We start from the raw sequence: 16765 nt of genomic DNA, 5'->3' as shown, positions 1-16765 counted from the left end.
GTCGTAGAGGGCTTTGTGTGCGTGGGTGAGGAGACGGAATGTTATTCTCTTGTTGACGGGGAGCCAGTGGAGGTCTTTCAGGTGACTGGAAATGTGAGCTTGGCGGGGGATTTCTAGTATGAGTCTGGCTGAGGCGTTTTTGATGCGTTGGAGTTTTTTCTGTAGTTTGGCTGTGGGTCCGGCGTATAGGGTGTTTCCGTAGTCCAGTCGGCTTGTGACCAGTGCGTGGGTGACAGTCTTTCTTGTTTCGGTGGGGATCCAACTGAGATTTTTTTGATCATGCGTAAGATGTTGAAGCATGATGATGAGACGGCGTTGACTTGTCTGGTCATTGAGAGAGAGGAGTCCAGGAGGAAGCCCAGGTTACGTGCGTGGTCCGTAGGTGTGGGTGCGTTTCCCAGGGCCGGTGGCCACCATGAGTCGTCCCAGGTGGAGGAGGATGAACTTAAGATGAGGACTTCCGTTTTGTGCGAGTTCAGTTTTAAACGGCTGTTATTCATCCACTCGGCTACTTCTTTCATCCCTTCATGTAGGTTGGTTTTGGCGGTGTTTGAGTCTTTGGTGAGGGAGAGGATCAGTTGGGTGTCGTCTGTGTAGGAGATGATGTTGAGGTTGTGTTGGCGTGCGATGGATGCGAGGGGACTCATGTATACGTTGAAGAGGGTGGGACTGAGTGATGATCCTTGTGGTACGCCGCAGATGACTTCGGTGGCCTCTGATCTAAAAGGGGGGAGGCGGACTCTCTGGGTTCTTCGGCGAGAAACGAGATGATCCAGTCCAATGCTTTTCCTTGTATTCCGACGTTGCTGAGGCGTTGTATAAGGGTGCTATGACAGACTGTGTTGAAGGCTGCGGAGAAGTCAAGTAGGATGAGGGCAGCTGTTTCTCCGTTGTCCAGTAGTGTTCGAATGTCGGGCGGTCTCGGTGCTGTGTTTGGCTCGGAAGCCGGACTGTGAAGGGTCGAGGGATTTGTTGGATTCGAGGAAGGCGGCAAGCTGACTGTTGACGGCTTTCTCAATGACTTTGTTAGGGAATGGGAGGAGCGAGATGGGGCGGTAGTTCTTAGGTTCAGTGGGGTCTGCTGTAGGTTTCTTCAGGAGGGCACTGAGTTTGGCATGTTTCCAGCTTTCCGGGAAGGTAGCGGAGTTGAGGGAGCAGTTGATGAAGTCTTGGAGATGGGGTGCGATAATGGAGTCTGCTTTGTTGAAAATGTGGTGGGGACATGGGTCGGTTGGTGATCCTGAGTGGATGGAGTTCATCAGGCGGATGGTGTCTTCAGTGGTGATTGGGTTCCAGGCGTAAAGGTTGTTAGAGGGGGGTTTTGGTTCTGAGGTGGGTGGAGTGGACTGGTCTCCGGACTTGTTTTCAAAGCTGTTATGTATGTTGGCGATTTTGTTGTGGAAGAATGAGGCTAGGGAGTCGCAGAGGTCTTTGGAGGGAGTGATGTCGTTGGTGCCGGCGGTGAGGTTGGTAAATTCTTTGACGATGTTGAATAGTTCCTTGCTGTTGTGGGTGTTGTTGTCAAGTCGATCCTTGAATGCTCATTTCTTGGTGGATCGGATCAGTTGGTGGTGTTTGCGGGTGGCGTTCTTGAAGGTGGTCAGGTTGTCAGTGGTTGGGTTTTTTTTCCAGGCTTTCTAGAGGGTTCGACAGAACTTCTTGGATTTCTTAAGGTCATTGTTGAACCAGGGGGCTTTTTTGCTGCCTTGCTTGATTTGATGGGTTTCAAGGGTGCTAATTCGTCGACGCTGTGGGTGATCCATTGGTGAGGTTGGTGGCTGCTTGGTTTGGGTCCGATGAATTGGCGGGAGGGTTTTGGTGAAGCGATGTGAAGAGCTGGTCAGTGGTAATTTTGTTCCAGTTTCTTCGGGGAATTGGTTGTGGGTGGTTGTGGGTCATAGTCTTTTTGTAGTTGAAGTGAACGCAGATGTGGTCCGTCCGTCCAATGGAGAGTTGTGGTGTGATTGAAGGAGATGTGCTTGCTGGAGGTGAAGATTGGGTCGAGCGTGTGCCCGGCATAGTGGGTGGGGGTGTCCACAAGTTGTTTGAGTCCGAGGTTGGCGAGGTTGTCCAGAAGGGTGGTGGTGTTGCTGTCGTTGTTCTTTTCCAGGTGAAATTGAGGTCTCCCAGTAGAATGTAGTCCTCGGAGAGAAGGGCGTGTGGGCTGATGAAGTCAGGGATGTCTTCGCTGAATTGTGTGCGGGGTCCTGGTGGCCTGTAGATGAGGGTGCCTCTGAGTGTGGTCTTGGGATCGGTGTGGATCTAGAAGTGAAGGTGTTCGGCGGTAGCGAGGTTATCATCGGAACTGGTAATGATGTGGATGGTGTTCATATGGACGATGGTGATGCCTCCTCCTGTTTGGTTGGTGCGGTACTTTCGGATAATTTTGTACCCATCCGGGATGGCTATGGCGATGTCGGGAGCTGATGAGGCGTTCATCCAGGTTTCTGTAAGGAAGGCGACGTCCGGCGATGTGGTGACGAGTAGGTTCCAAAGGTCAATGGCGTGTCTATGGACCGAGCGGGTGTTGAGCAGGATGCATTTTAGTTGGTATAGTCGGAGTTCTGTTTGGAGTTTGTGGATTTGGTGTGGGTCCTGATGCAGTCGAACTTGCAGTAGTGGCAGGTGAAGGGTCAATGGGTGTGTCCTGGGGCGGCTTGGAAGCAGTCTGGAAGTCGGCCGGGGTTGAGTGCTGAGAGGGTTGCGGCGTCTTACGTTATGCGGGCAGAGTGGATTTTCCGGGGACCAGGGGGTTTGGCGCTAGGCGCGGTCCAGGCGCAGACGGGCGTAGACGGGCTTACCTTTGGCGCGCCTTCGGCGTGCATGGGGCGCTCTCGCTGCGCGTGGACGCTGCGCATCTGTTGTATTGACATAAGTAGATAGTGGAGGGGCGGAGCGAGGAGGGAGCAGCTGGGAGGCGGGAGTGGGGTGGAGAGGCTGGCTACGAGGCACAACAAGCAAAATGGCAGCGAAAGCAAAACCGAATCCAGGACGAGATTGGGGCACAAAGGCACCGGCACAATCAGGCAATAATTCTAAATTTAAAATTACGCAATGCGATAATAAACTAGCACAGATTGACTTGGACTAACTTGCACCAATTAAATGCGAGCAGAGGTCACAATAATTCTTCTAGGCAGCAGTGAGCACTAGCAGGCAGCAATTCTTTACAATTAATGCAACAAAGCGCTACGATACCCAGGCATCAATTCTTAGAGGCAGTGCGAGCAGAGCACTACGAGATCCAGGCAGGGAGCGTGGGGAGCGACCGCTTCACAGAGAGTCAGACGGGTCTGTATAGGTGTTTGAGTGCAGATGATAGTGTTGTATTGATGAGTGACTGTATGTATGAGTGATTCCATGGGTAATTGATTGGATGTGTGTATAGACCTAGCAATCAGTGTGAGCGTATGTAGTAACTGGTATTGGTGTGTCAATGGTTTTAAAAATGGTAGTCTGTGTTTAACACTGGGTGTATCAAAGGTTATATTAGAGTGTGAAGAGGTGCATCGTATTATCATATAAATGATATCATCAGTGATGTGATCAGTGATGTCAATTGAGATGTCATCAGTGATGTCATCAGTGATGTCATTTGAGATGTCATCAGTGATGTCATCAGTGATGTCACTGACCATGTCATGAATGATATAATATGTGACATCATGAGCAGTGGATTGCGGGTGTGCGAAATATAGTTAGTACAACTAACTATATAGGAGCAATTTCAATGGTTTTTTAAATGTTAATTCCTAACTATATATGACCTGAAACCTATGATTTTTTTCAGTGAATTTGCAAGGTTTTTTAAATGCCAATACCTAACTATATATGACCTGAAACCTATGTTTTTTTTGTGTGAATTTGCAAGGTTTTTTAAATGCTAATACCTAACTATGTAAGGCTTGAAACCTATGGTTTTTTCAGTGAATATATATATTCCAGTTTTTTTTATATGATTACAGGGTCCGCGCACCGTGAACGCTCTGAGCTCTTATCCCGACAAATGTAAGTTTCTAAAACATAATATCTACGTTTTTAACGTAGATTTTAAAGGTAGACAATATCTGCTTTAATGTAGAAAATGTTTTTTTAAACTTTTAACAACAGTATATTACTTTTTGAAGTAGTAACAAATCTAGCGAGGGTACGTCACATGTGCAAGCAACGTAAGAGCTTCGCCCGCGCACCGTAAAAGCTTCGAGCTCTTAACCCCGAAAGTTTTATAAACTTTAAATTGTTATATCTACGTATTCATTGCACAATGTAAAGGTACACATTATCTGGGATAATAAAGAACATGTTAATTTAAACTTTTAAAGACCATTATTTAAGCAATTATAAATCTCGCGAGGGTGCGTACTACGTAAACGCATCGTAAGATGATGTTAGCGCTCCGTAAATAGAGCGTAAACGCAACGTAAGCTTACGTAAGCGCTCCGTAAACGCTCCGTAAGCTTACGTCCAACCATGTGACCTTAAAACAAAATATTTAATTGGTTTATAATACTTCCTACTCCAATTGTTGAAAGATCCCTCCCATGTTCATCATTCTTCTTTGGCTTTCAGAGAAGCAACACCTTTTTTCTACAGCTTCTAGCTACAGAAAAATTCTTCCAAATGGCTGAACATCCAGAGTCTGACCACTCTTCTAATGAAGACTTTGTTGAAGAGGACCCTTGCCCAAGTAAGAAGAAGGAGTCCATAGTCTGGAAGTGTTTCAGCTTTCCAGAACATCAGAAGAAAGTAAATGCACCAATGGTCACCTGCAAGATCTGTGACACAGTGTTATCTAGAGGAAATCCTAATAAGAAATATTCATTCGGAACCCACAGCATGGAACGCCATGTAAAAAATATACATCCCAACAATTGGAGTAGAGCTGTGGTGCAAAGATCTCAGGAGCAGGACTCTTCATCTAGTACATCTACAGCAAGAACCGGAGTACCACCAATGCCATCTTCAATGGTGGCGAACATTCAGCCAGAACTGAAAAATTTAATGATGCAATGCATACATTGCAATAAATTAGTAGCCTTCGGACAACAGTCCATTGAAGTAATTTTGCAGAAGAACAGGAACCACAGATGCAGCAAATCATTTTTTTCTTTCAATTTCATAGTTTGTTCCTGTTGAGCAATTGTTTTGTGTAAAAAGTTCATTTTTCTACGTTTTTCCAGCAAAACAAACAAAAAAAACCAGTTCTTTTTAGAACTACCTCTACTGGTTAAAGAAAGAACTAAATTTCTATGTTTGTATGTAAAAGTTTGTCATAGTGAATGTCAAAGGGCAAAACTATAAGGATGTGGTACAGCATAAACCTATAAGGTGTTTACCTATAGTATACTGTATTACTTCCAAAGCACTGAAATGTAACATATCTATATAAATATGTTACAACTCTATGGGCTAGATGTACGTAATCTCGATTTACCTACTCATAAATACCGAGGGCCCGATGTAGGTAATCCCAGAATACCTCTTCTTAAATACCGAATCATACCAATTCAGTATTTAAGAACTGACAATGGGGATGTAGGTGTTTTTACCGAATTAATTACCGATTCGGTAAAATTTGGAATCTGTATTTGCCATTGATTCCTATGGGCCTTGAAGCCCATAGGAATCAATGGCAAATACTGATTCGGTAATTACTGAATCGGTAAATACCGAATCCTGCCAGGGGGAACAGGGTGTCACTTTGCCCCCCTGTAGCACACCTGTTTTTGGCTTGTGTGCAATGTGACACACATACATGCCCTTTACTAATGGCATAAATTGAGATAGAATATACAAAAAAGAGAGGCATATTTAAAAGCCCCTTGCAATGTTTCACATGTGTGCAACCAGAAAATGCATGCAGAGTAATAAAATTGGCACAGAGACAAGAATATGAAATGCTGTGAGAGATGCGTAAAGGATTTTACTAATGGCATAAATTGAGATAGAATATACAAAAAAGAGAGGCATATTTACAAGCCCCTTGCGCAATGTTTGACATGGGTGCAAGCAGAAAATGCATGCAAGGTAATAAAATTGGCACACAGACAAGAATATGAAATGCCTTGAGAGATGAATGAAGGATTTTACTAATGGCATAAATTGAGATAGAATATACAAAAAAGAGAGGCATATTTAGAAGCCCCTTGCGCAATGTTTGACATGGGTGCAAGCAGAAAATGCATGCAGAGTAATAAAATTGGCACACAGACAAGAATATGAAATGCCTTGAGAGATGCATAAAGGATTTTACTAATGGCATAAATTGAGATAGAATATACAAAAAAGAGAGGCTTATTTACAAGTCCCTTGCGCAATGTTTGACATGGGTGCAAGCAGAAAATGCATGCAGAGTAATAAAATTGGCACACAGACAAGAATATGAAATGCCTTGAGAAATGCGTAAAGGATTTTACTAATAACATACATTGAGAAACCTGACTCATTTTAAAAATACAACAGTAATGAAGCCCAATATGCTTGTTATGCTTCCCAATACTGCAAACAGCACTCTCTCTTTATTAAAAGAACCATTACTCACCTTTAAAATCACTTTTGAAAATGTAGAACAGTGTGAAACACACACCAGATTTTCTTAAGCAGAATTACTGAACTGCAGCTCAGACACTGGAAACAGAAATGGCACAGTTTCGCACTCATTGTTCTCACTTATTTCTGCTCATAACCAATGAAATGTCTTCCCACACTATTTCAAAACTAAACTAACATTTCAATTGGTTCTACATTTCCACACTTTCAAACTCACATAATATTCACCCATCCCCCTACTGCTCATTCAACCTGTTACAATGGTAACTCCCACCTAAGGAAGAACAGAGTTTAAAAGTTCATCATACTATGTTGAAAATGAATCCAGCAAGGTTGTTAGAACTTTCAATATAACAGCTAATCATGTGCAATGTTCCCTTTAATGACCTTTTCTGAACCATTAGAATTGCTTCTTTTTAAAAAAAACTATGCACCCTAATATGCTCTTTTGCATTTTCAGAAAGCACCAATCATTTCTTAAGCTTCAAGTGCAGTGCATGTCCTCCTCTTTTTTTCTAAACTGCAAGCTTTCCAACTGCCATTTCATTTACAGCCCTCATCTGAGTACAACCAGATCTGCCTTGAACGTGCTTTCAGTATGGTTTGTAGGACACAGCTTTGTATTCTGGTCTAAAAGGTATGCAACAAACAGAGGAATTTTAAACCTTGATTTACCAAATGTGGATATTTTATGGATTGTCCAGAGAGGATTGAGATGTCACCAATTGATACCATTGGTGAAATCCTTCATGCATCTCCCACACCCTGACCTCATAATTGTGCACTGTGGTGGAAATGACTTATGCACTTTGACTAGGGTTGGTCTGGAAATGCTAGTGAAAGACATCTTTGGACAATTGATGTCACTTTTTCCTCAAACTTTGTCTATTCCAATATATGCCAAAGGCAAAAATGGAATTGGTCCAATCAATTTTGTCCGCAGATTAAGAAAGCAAGGAAACATGTAAAAAAAATCTGTTTCAGCATACATGAGAGACTATGGAATGGGTTGTATATACCACAACAACTTACGTTACAACATGCAAGGCATCTATAGGACAGATGATGTACATTTCACTGATGAAGGGAACAGAGTCTATCTCTGTAACATCAGACTCTGCATTGATACTTACTTGTAGGTACCAAAAAAAAAACACAATGAACACAACGGCTCTTTTTAGAGCCAACTAACATGTGAACACTCAAATATGATTTTTAACTTTATTTTTTTTATTAATTTTTACCGAGGTCCACGCACCGAGCACTCCCCGTGCGTGGACAAATCGTGTTTTCTGTTATTTTTTTAAAAATAAACATTATTTTTAACCTCAGGAGTCCTTGAAGGACCCCCTGAGAAGGCCTAAGGGGTCAAGGACACTCTACCCTACCCCCTTCCCACGTTTTTAAGTTATGTTTTTCACTCTCTTCTGAAACCACAAAATGGCGGCGATAGGGTTCGCGCACCGTGCATTTACTGAAAACTCACAGTGCGCAGACCTATTGGAATTTTATTTTTTAAACAAAACTAAATGGAAATGGACATCGTCTCCTCTGTAGATACCTTGTATTTTGTAATGCAAGTTATTGTGGAATATTGAACCCATACTGTAGTCTTTCAGGAAAGCAGAAACAGATTTGTTCACATGATTCCTTCCTTTCTCAATGTGTGGTCAGAATTGACGTAGGAGGTCATGAGTTCCTACTCTGGTGAAACACACTTGCTGTTCTATATACTTACTTATATTGTAAACTAGTAAATCAGAGACAGTCAGTGAAAGAAAGGATGCATTACATGAAGAACACAAAATTGTATCACTTTGCTACTACCTCATAAATTGCATTTAAATAAGTATAATTTTCAAAACTATTTTTCTTTACTAAATTAAAATTTATTTATCAGAATTTTCAAAATCTAAAAGAACTTGTAGCATTTCTTCATCAGGAATTTCATCCGTCAAAGTGTCTGAAAATGATTTGTCAAACTCAACAATGTCTACATATTCCATTAATTCCAGGTCTAGTGTTTCAACAAAAAAATCTGCCATGGTATCTCCTTCATGTTCTTCATTATTTGTTTCATCTATAGGATCACTATCCACCACAGAATAAGTTGCCTCTATAAACGTTGCTGATATTTCAAAGAAGTAGGCTCCTCATTTTCATTTATCATTTTATGTTAGTGTACTATTAAAAGAAAGAGAAACAGCGCTTAGGAAGAGTGAGATAGGGCAGAGAAAAATTATTAAATTCTATTAGAAGAGTCACTACTGTGTAAATCCCACACCAGATATTGAACACCAAAATTTCCTCACAAAAATTCCTCAGACACTATAGTCACAAAATGGCCGTGTTTCCCTGGACAGTGTATAGTTTCAAGCAAGAATTAGAAATATAAAGCACTGCATCTGATGTTGCCCTACTCAATCCATAAGTATAACAGAAAAACATTAAATAACTAACAGAAAACATTTTTCCTATTAACTTAAAGTGAACAACAGAGTTCTCCTTACAAATTAACAACTCACCTTCTAGAAAACTGTTGAACAATAAATTATGTCTCAATCTCACACCTCAGAAGTATACCTCAAACACTAAAATCTCAAAATGGCTGTGTTTCCCTCTCATTTTTCATACATATTCAAAAACCCAGCCAATCACATTTTATCACAAACAAAATCAAAACCAAAGTAACATTTTAATTGGTTCAAATTATCAACACTTTCAAACTCACATAATGTTCAACCTACCCCCAATGCTCTCTACCAATTACCATACTAACTCTCCACAAAACACCTTCTAAAACCCAAAGGTGAAAGAGTCATCACTCAATGTTGCACTCAACCAACATCTAAACACTGAAACTTGTTATTTTAATGTATTTCTTTTTTGTCTTTTTGAGCCGAAGTCCGCGCACGGTGCGCGGACACCGCGGTTTAAAAAAAAAATATATATTTTTTTCAACGTTCGGGGTCCTTTACAGACCCCATGACAAAACCTAGGGGGCTCAGGAATCTCTACCCTGCCTCCTTGTCAACTATTACACTTCAGTTTACAACCACTATTATCTGCCACAAAAACAAGATGGCGGACAACACTTCCTCATTTTGACTGACTGGAATGTTGACAGACGTCCAACACCCAATCAGAATTCCGCACGCGCACGTTAAGGTCCGCGCACGTGCAGGGACAGTGCAAGTACGGAGCCAGCCCGTGCGCGCACTGTGTCCCGCCCATAGATATATAATTTGAAAAAAGTCAATTTTCCCAAAAATTACTGAAGGGATTTTCACCAAATATACAAAAGGCACTTCTGCATACCAGGCTCTACCATTTTGCCAAGTTTGCAGTAATTCCATTCAGCCTTTCAGGCTGTAGCTGTGTCTAAAGGTCCTATGGAAAATTGCATTGGACTCAATTTCACATTCAAATATCACAAAAACTAATGGAGGGATTTACACCAAACATACAAAAGGCACTGCTGCATACCAGTCCCTACCATTTTACCAAATCTGGGGTAATTCCGTTCAGCTGTTCGAGCTGTCGCCTTGTAAGAATGTCCCTATGGAAATTAACTTGGGGAAAACACGTTTTGGGACCCCCTTTTTTCTCGGCCCCCGCTTGACGAATTCCCCCAAAACTTTCAGGGAAGGAGCGGAGCGCAGCGAGGCAAATTTAAGGAAAATTACAGGCAGATCCCTCAATTGGCACCAAAGTTATTCCCAATAGAATGTTCGGAATTTCCTATGGTAACTAGATCCTAACTATATATATATTCACTGAAAAAACCATAGGTTATAGGCCATATATAGTTAGGAATTCGCATTTACAAAACCTTATTTTACTCACACAAAACCATTGAAATTCCATATATAGTTAGTTGCACTAACTATATATCGCGCACCCGCAATCCACTGCTGATGATGTCACATATTACATCATTCATGACATGGTCAGTGACATCACTGATGACATCACTGATGACATCTCAAATGACATCACTGATGACATCACTGATGACATCTCATTTGACATTACTGATCACATCACTGATGATATCATTCATGTGATAATACGATGAACCTCTTCAGACTCTAATATAACCTTAGATACAATCAGTGTAAACAGACACTCACAGACTGTCACTCATCCATGGAGTTACTCACACACCTAGTCAGTCATGCAAAGAATCAATCACACCTCCATTTCCTCAACTATACAGTTATACAAACTTTACTTATTCAAACATATACTAACACATATTTACTCTCTTATACAATCCCTGATACAAGTTCACAATGATCCATACAGCCACTCACACATTCACTGGCTCTTATGCACAGTTATTTATATATGTCAACTCTCACATGTACTGTGTTTTACATATGTACTTACTTTGACATGTAGCACTGAGATATCCATTCACTCACCAATACACTCATGCACACAGTCAACCGCCCATACAGCTGTTTCCACATGCACTTTTGAAACCATACATCTAGTGAATCAACTGCTCACACATCTATGCACAGAGTAATACACCTCCCAGCCACCCACACACACACTCAGTCTCCCATACAAATACTTGGGCAACCAATCAATAACCCATATAGTTACTCATATAGCTACTTATCAACACATGCAACAGTTTACAGAACAACAGACATAATGATGCACAAATTAAGACAGTTTAGTCACTAACCCATGCACTCAGTGAGACACATTTAATCACTCACTCATACAGTCAGTCATGCACCTACTAAATCCTTCATCCAGACACTTATACATCCACTCATTCGTCAATATGTAAGACATATTTTAACTTTACAGAAACATACAGTCACTGGATGTTGTCATCAGTGATGTCATCAGTGATGTCATTTGAGATGTCATCAGTGATGTCATCAGTGATGTCACTGACCATGTCATGAATGATGTAATATGTGACATCATCAGCAGTGGATTGCGGGTGCGCGATATATAGTTAGTGCAACTAACTATATATGGAATTTCAATGGTTTTGTGTGAGTAAAATAAGGTTTTGTAAATGCGAATTCCTAACTATATATGGCCTATAACCTATGGTTTTTTCAGTGAATTTTCAAGGTTTTGTAAATGCTAATTCCTAACTATATATGGTCTATAGCCTATGGTTTTTTCAGTGAATATATATATATACATACATATATAAACATATATCATCTGTATATCTATATAAATACAAAGATAAATGCATGCATACATATACTTATATGCATTTTAGGGTTGTTAGGGCGTTTTCGTGTGTATTATGTTGCTTTTTTAGGGCTTTTGGGTCAATTAAGTAGGGTTCCCGGAGCCTAGGGCTGAGGGGACGGTTCAGTTTCGTGCGTATTGGTGTTGGCAAGGTTTTGAGGGATTTTGGCGGTTTTTGGTCGAGATTTGTCCGTTTTATGGCTTTTTTTTGTGTTTGCGGGGGCGCGTATTCGGGTTGAAATTCGTCCCCGTTCCAGTGGATGGATTGGGCTGATTTTTGGTGAGATGTTAGGGAATCGCTGGAACTAGTGTCCAGCCAAGTTTGAAGCGGATCGGAGCAGTGGAAGTGCTTTAAAGAGCAATTTTTGTGCGGAGTAGCGAATTGCAATGTTATTCAATGGGAGTTTTTGGTGCGCATGGAGAAGGTGAATTTGGGGTGTTCCAGTTGCGCTAGAGGGACGGGGCTTGGGTGAGCTGTAGGGAGAGTGGATCGGCAGGTGTGCCGAATTTTTGGGATTTGTTGGCCGAAGGGAAGGGTGTGCTTGGGCAAAGTCGATTTGGTGAAAACGGTGCGTTATTTACATGAAAGTTGAAAAAACACTAATAAAAGCAAAGCTAAAAAGCCACCTCATTACAAACAGAATGGCTTTAACTTAAACGAGGGCGAGATCTATTGCATTTTCAATGCTTGTTTACTTTGGTTCCATCAAGAAGGCATTCAGATGTGTCACACATTTGCCATAAATTCTGAATGTTAGCACTCTAGTTGCACATTAGATCACTGTAGTAAAGCTACTGCTCACCAGGGACGTCTGCTGCTGGTATTCAAAGTGCATGTTTCAGTCTGCATGTCAGAATTTTTTTAATGAAATAGAAGAGGATTTGAGAAGTCACTCAAAATGATCCCTAATTTTTCTTTCTGAAGCACTAATCATACTTTCTATGGCAAAATTAACCCCCTCATGTTGTTCCTTTTTAAATTGAGTGTTTTCAGACTTACCACTTCATTCCAATCAAGATGGCTTCTGGTGTGCCATACTTTTGTCATAAGTAAGACTGTTAGCGCTCTAGTTGTTCTTTAGAACACTCTGGGACATTCTGTCATTGGGCTATACTTGGGGTACATCTGGGTGATATTTGGGCTACATTTATGCTCTTTTGTCTCTGGTGGCCATCTTGGGAGACTATGTCAGAATTTTTTAATGAAATTGAAGAGGGTTTGAGAAGTCACTCAAAATGTGCCCTAATTTTTCTTTCTGCAGCACTAATCATAATTCATATGGCAAAATATACCCCCTCATTTTGTTCCTTTTTAAATTAAATGTTTTAAGAGTTACCACTTTATTCCAATCAAGATGGCTTCAGGTGTGCCATACCTTTGTAATAAGTAGGACTGTTAGCGCTCTAGTTGTTCTTTAGAACACTCTGGGACATTCTGTCATTGGGCTATACTTGGGCTACATCTGGGTGATATTTGGGCTACATTTGGGCTCTTTTGTCTCTGGTGGCCATTTTGGGAGACTGCATGTCAGAATTTTTTAATGAAATAGAAGAGGATTTGAAAAGTCACTCAAAATGTGCCCTAATTTTTCTTTCTGCAGCACTAATAATACCTTCTATTGCATAATATACCCCCTCATTTTGTTCCTTTTTAAATTAAATGTCTTAAGAGTTACCACTTTATTCCCATCACGATGGCTCCAGGTGTGCTATACCTTTGTAATAAGTAGGACTGTTAGCGCTCTAGTTGTTCTTTAGAACACTCTGGGACATTCTGTCATTGGGCTATACTTGGGCTACATCTGGGTGATATTTGGGCTACATTTGGGCTCTTTTGTCTCTGGTGGCCATTTTGGGAGACTGCATGTCAGAATGTTTTAATGAAATAGAAAAGGATTTGAGAAGTCACTCAAAATGTGCCCTAATTTTTCATTCTGCAGCACTAATCATACTTTCTATGGCAAAATATACCCCCTCATGTTGTTTCTTTTTAAATTAAATGTTTTAAGAGTTACCACTTTATTCCAATCAAGATGGCTTCAGGTGTGCCATACCTTTGTAATAAGTAGGACTGTTAGCGCTCTAGTGGTTCTTTAGAACACTCTGGGACATTCTGTCATTGGGCTATACTTGGGCTACATCTGGGTGATATTTGGGCTACATTTGGGCTCTTTTGTCTCTGGTGGCCATTTTGGGAGACTGCATGTCAGAATGGTTTAATGAAATAGAAAAGGATTTGAGAAGTCACTCAAAATGTGCCCTAATTTTTCATTCTGCAGCACTAATCATACTTTCTATGGCAAAATATACCCCCTCATGTTGTTTCTTTTTAAATTAAATGTTTTAAGAGTTACCACTTTATTCCAATCAAGATGGCTTCAGGTGTGCCATACCTTTGTAATAAGTAGGACTGTTAGCGCTCTAGTTGTTCTTTAGAACACTCTAGGAGGCTGCAGTAGAACACAAAGGAATCAACTGACAGTCTCTGTCCTTGTTGTATGTACATGTTTTACTGAGAATGTCAGACTTCATTTTCACATGACTGAGAAAGATAATGTGAATTTACAGAAAATATGCTTTCAGTTTAGCTTATAGATCCCCTTCCAAACCACTGTGGGAAAATCATGAGATATTAGTTTTCTTTCAAACAATATTCATGATATCACAGCAGAAGGTTTTTTCACATGGTAAAATCACCTTAGAACCCACCACAATTCCTAAAACGAGTATGGTACCATCAACAAATGATTTATAATGTAACTAAAGTCCTAAAACCCTCTATTAACTACAATGCTTTTTAATGAGTTGCTATCATGTATATTGGTCCCAAGATGGCTGCCAACACTTCTTGGATGAAGTGCTGACAGCCAATCAGATCAGATGTGTGGTTAGGCTCCGCCCAGATATATATCTTTTTTTGAACCTAAATTACTCAAAATCCACTGGAGCACATATATTGAGACCTAGCAAAGGCACATCGGGCTAACAGTCCCTACAATTTTGCCAAGTTTCGTGCAAATCCATTCAGCCGTTCGAGCTAAAAGTGAGGCCAACCGCCCTATGGAAATTAACATGGGAAAAACGCGTTTTGGGACCCCCCTTTTTTCTCGGCCCCCCCTTGATGAAACCCCCCCAAATTGTCAGGGGCTGCTCAGAAACAAAATGTTCCATTTTCCTGAAAATCTCAGCCAATTCCGTCCACAAACGCCAAAGTTATTAGACATAGAATTTTCAAAAATCCCATAGAGAAAAAATCCTAACTATATATACCTACTGGCGACCGCCAGTAGGTAATATATATATTACCTACTGGCGGTCGCCAGTAGGTAGTTATAGTTAGGATTATTTTGAATAGGGAAATCGCAACATTCTATTGTGAATAACTTTGGCGCCCGTTGAGGAATCTGCCTGAAAATTTCCTTAAAAATGCCTGGCGGCACTCCGGTCCTTCCCTGAAAGTTTGGGGGGGATTCTTCAAGTGGGGGCCGAGATAAAAGGGGGTCCCAAAACATGTTTTCCCCATGTTAATTTCCATAGGGTGGTCGACCTCACTTTTAGCCCGAAGGGCTGAATGGATTTCCACCAAACTTAACAAAATTGTAGGGACTGGTAGCCCGATGTGCCTTTGCTATGTCTCAAGATATGTGCTCCAGTGGATTTTGAGTAATTTAGGTTAAAATATATATATATATCTATAAGCACTCCCCGGTACGCGCACCGGGGCGCGAACCAGCGCGCTACGCGAGTTCGGGCGCGGAAACCTGATTGGCTCTCTGGTGTCTGTCAACATTCCAAACAGTCCGGAGCGGCGGCCATCTTGTGTCTCGGTAGGATCTAGACACAAGAGGTGGCAAAAACAAAGGGAGAAATGACCAAAAGGGGGCAGAGTAGACCCCCCTTGACCCCCTAGGTTTGATGTGGGGGCCATAAAAGGGCCCAGCGGGGCAAAAAAAAATAATATTTTTTTTTTCGATTTGCGCGGGGGAGCGCCCGGTACGCGCACCAGGGAGCACACCGGGGAGCGTACCATGGGGGAAAAAGAATGGCAGAGATTTAAAAAAATTTAGCCTTTTTTATAAATTGGAGGCAGTTCGAAAAAGAACTGTATTTTTTCTTCTTTTTGTTGTTTTATATTTTTTTAATGTTTTTTTGAACATTTTGTACTTTTTTTGGCTTTTATGAACAGTTTTATATTTTTTTTGTTATTTTTATGGGGAGAAAGAAAAAACAGGGAATTGTAAACGGCCCAACTAAAGCACAAAAAAATCAGAAAAAAATTATTGTTTTTTGGGGCAATTGTGTTTGTCACCAGCACAGTTGATGAGCTTTATGCTTTGCTCACCATGGGTGATGGTCTTACCACAAAATATACAAGTGATCTTGTATTGCCCAAACTGGGGTTGCATGTTTGGGACCATCTCCCTTGTCTCTGGTCCAGATGGAGTGAGTTGCTTTCTTTTGGAGGTGCTGGGTGAAGATTCGGGAGGGTTTGTGGCCAGTTCACGGACCTCTGCTGCAGCATAGTTGTTGGGATGCCTACGCTGCATGTGGCGAATCATGGTGTTATTGCCAAATGAGTATTTTTGTTAGGGTTCCCCCTTGAAAGTTCCATGTTACAGATTAGGCAAGTCACCTTTGGCGCATTCACCTTTTTGAGGCCACTTGGGATGGAAAAAAACTCCCATACAATGTGTGGCTTTGGCCTATATGGGGTATTGTCTTCTGGCAGGTATGTCCTCCTCCCCTCCTCCTCCTCCTCCTCCTCTTCCTCTTCTTTATCTCCACCAGTGTGGTGTTGTGGTGGTCCTCTTGGTGGTGGTGGTGGTGGTGGTGGCTGAGATGCTCCTGCTGCTGGTGCTACTGAAGCCATTTTTCAGTCCAAAAAAGTACAGAGAGGTCTTTCAACAGGTCTTCTTCACTCAAAGTACAAAGTGAGAATGAGGAAAAAAGGTGGGGGCTTTCATCATTAGGAAAAAAAAAAACT

Source organism: Lissotriton vulgaris, chromosome 6 (genome assembly GCF_964263255.1).
Source record: "Lissotriton vulgaris chromosome 6, aLisVul1.2, whole genome shotgun sequence".
Lineage (NCBI taxonomy): Eukaryota > Metazoa > Chordata > Amphibia > Caudata > Salamandridae > Lissotriton > Lissotriton vulgaris.
The sequence above is the reverse complement of the archived record's forward strand: the minus strand, read 5'-3'. Positions refer to the sequence as shown.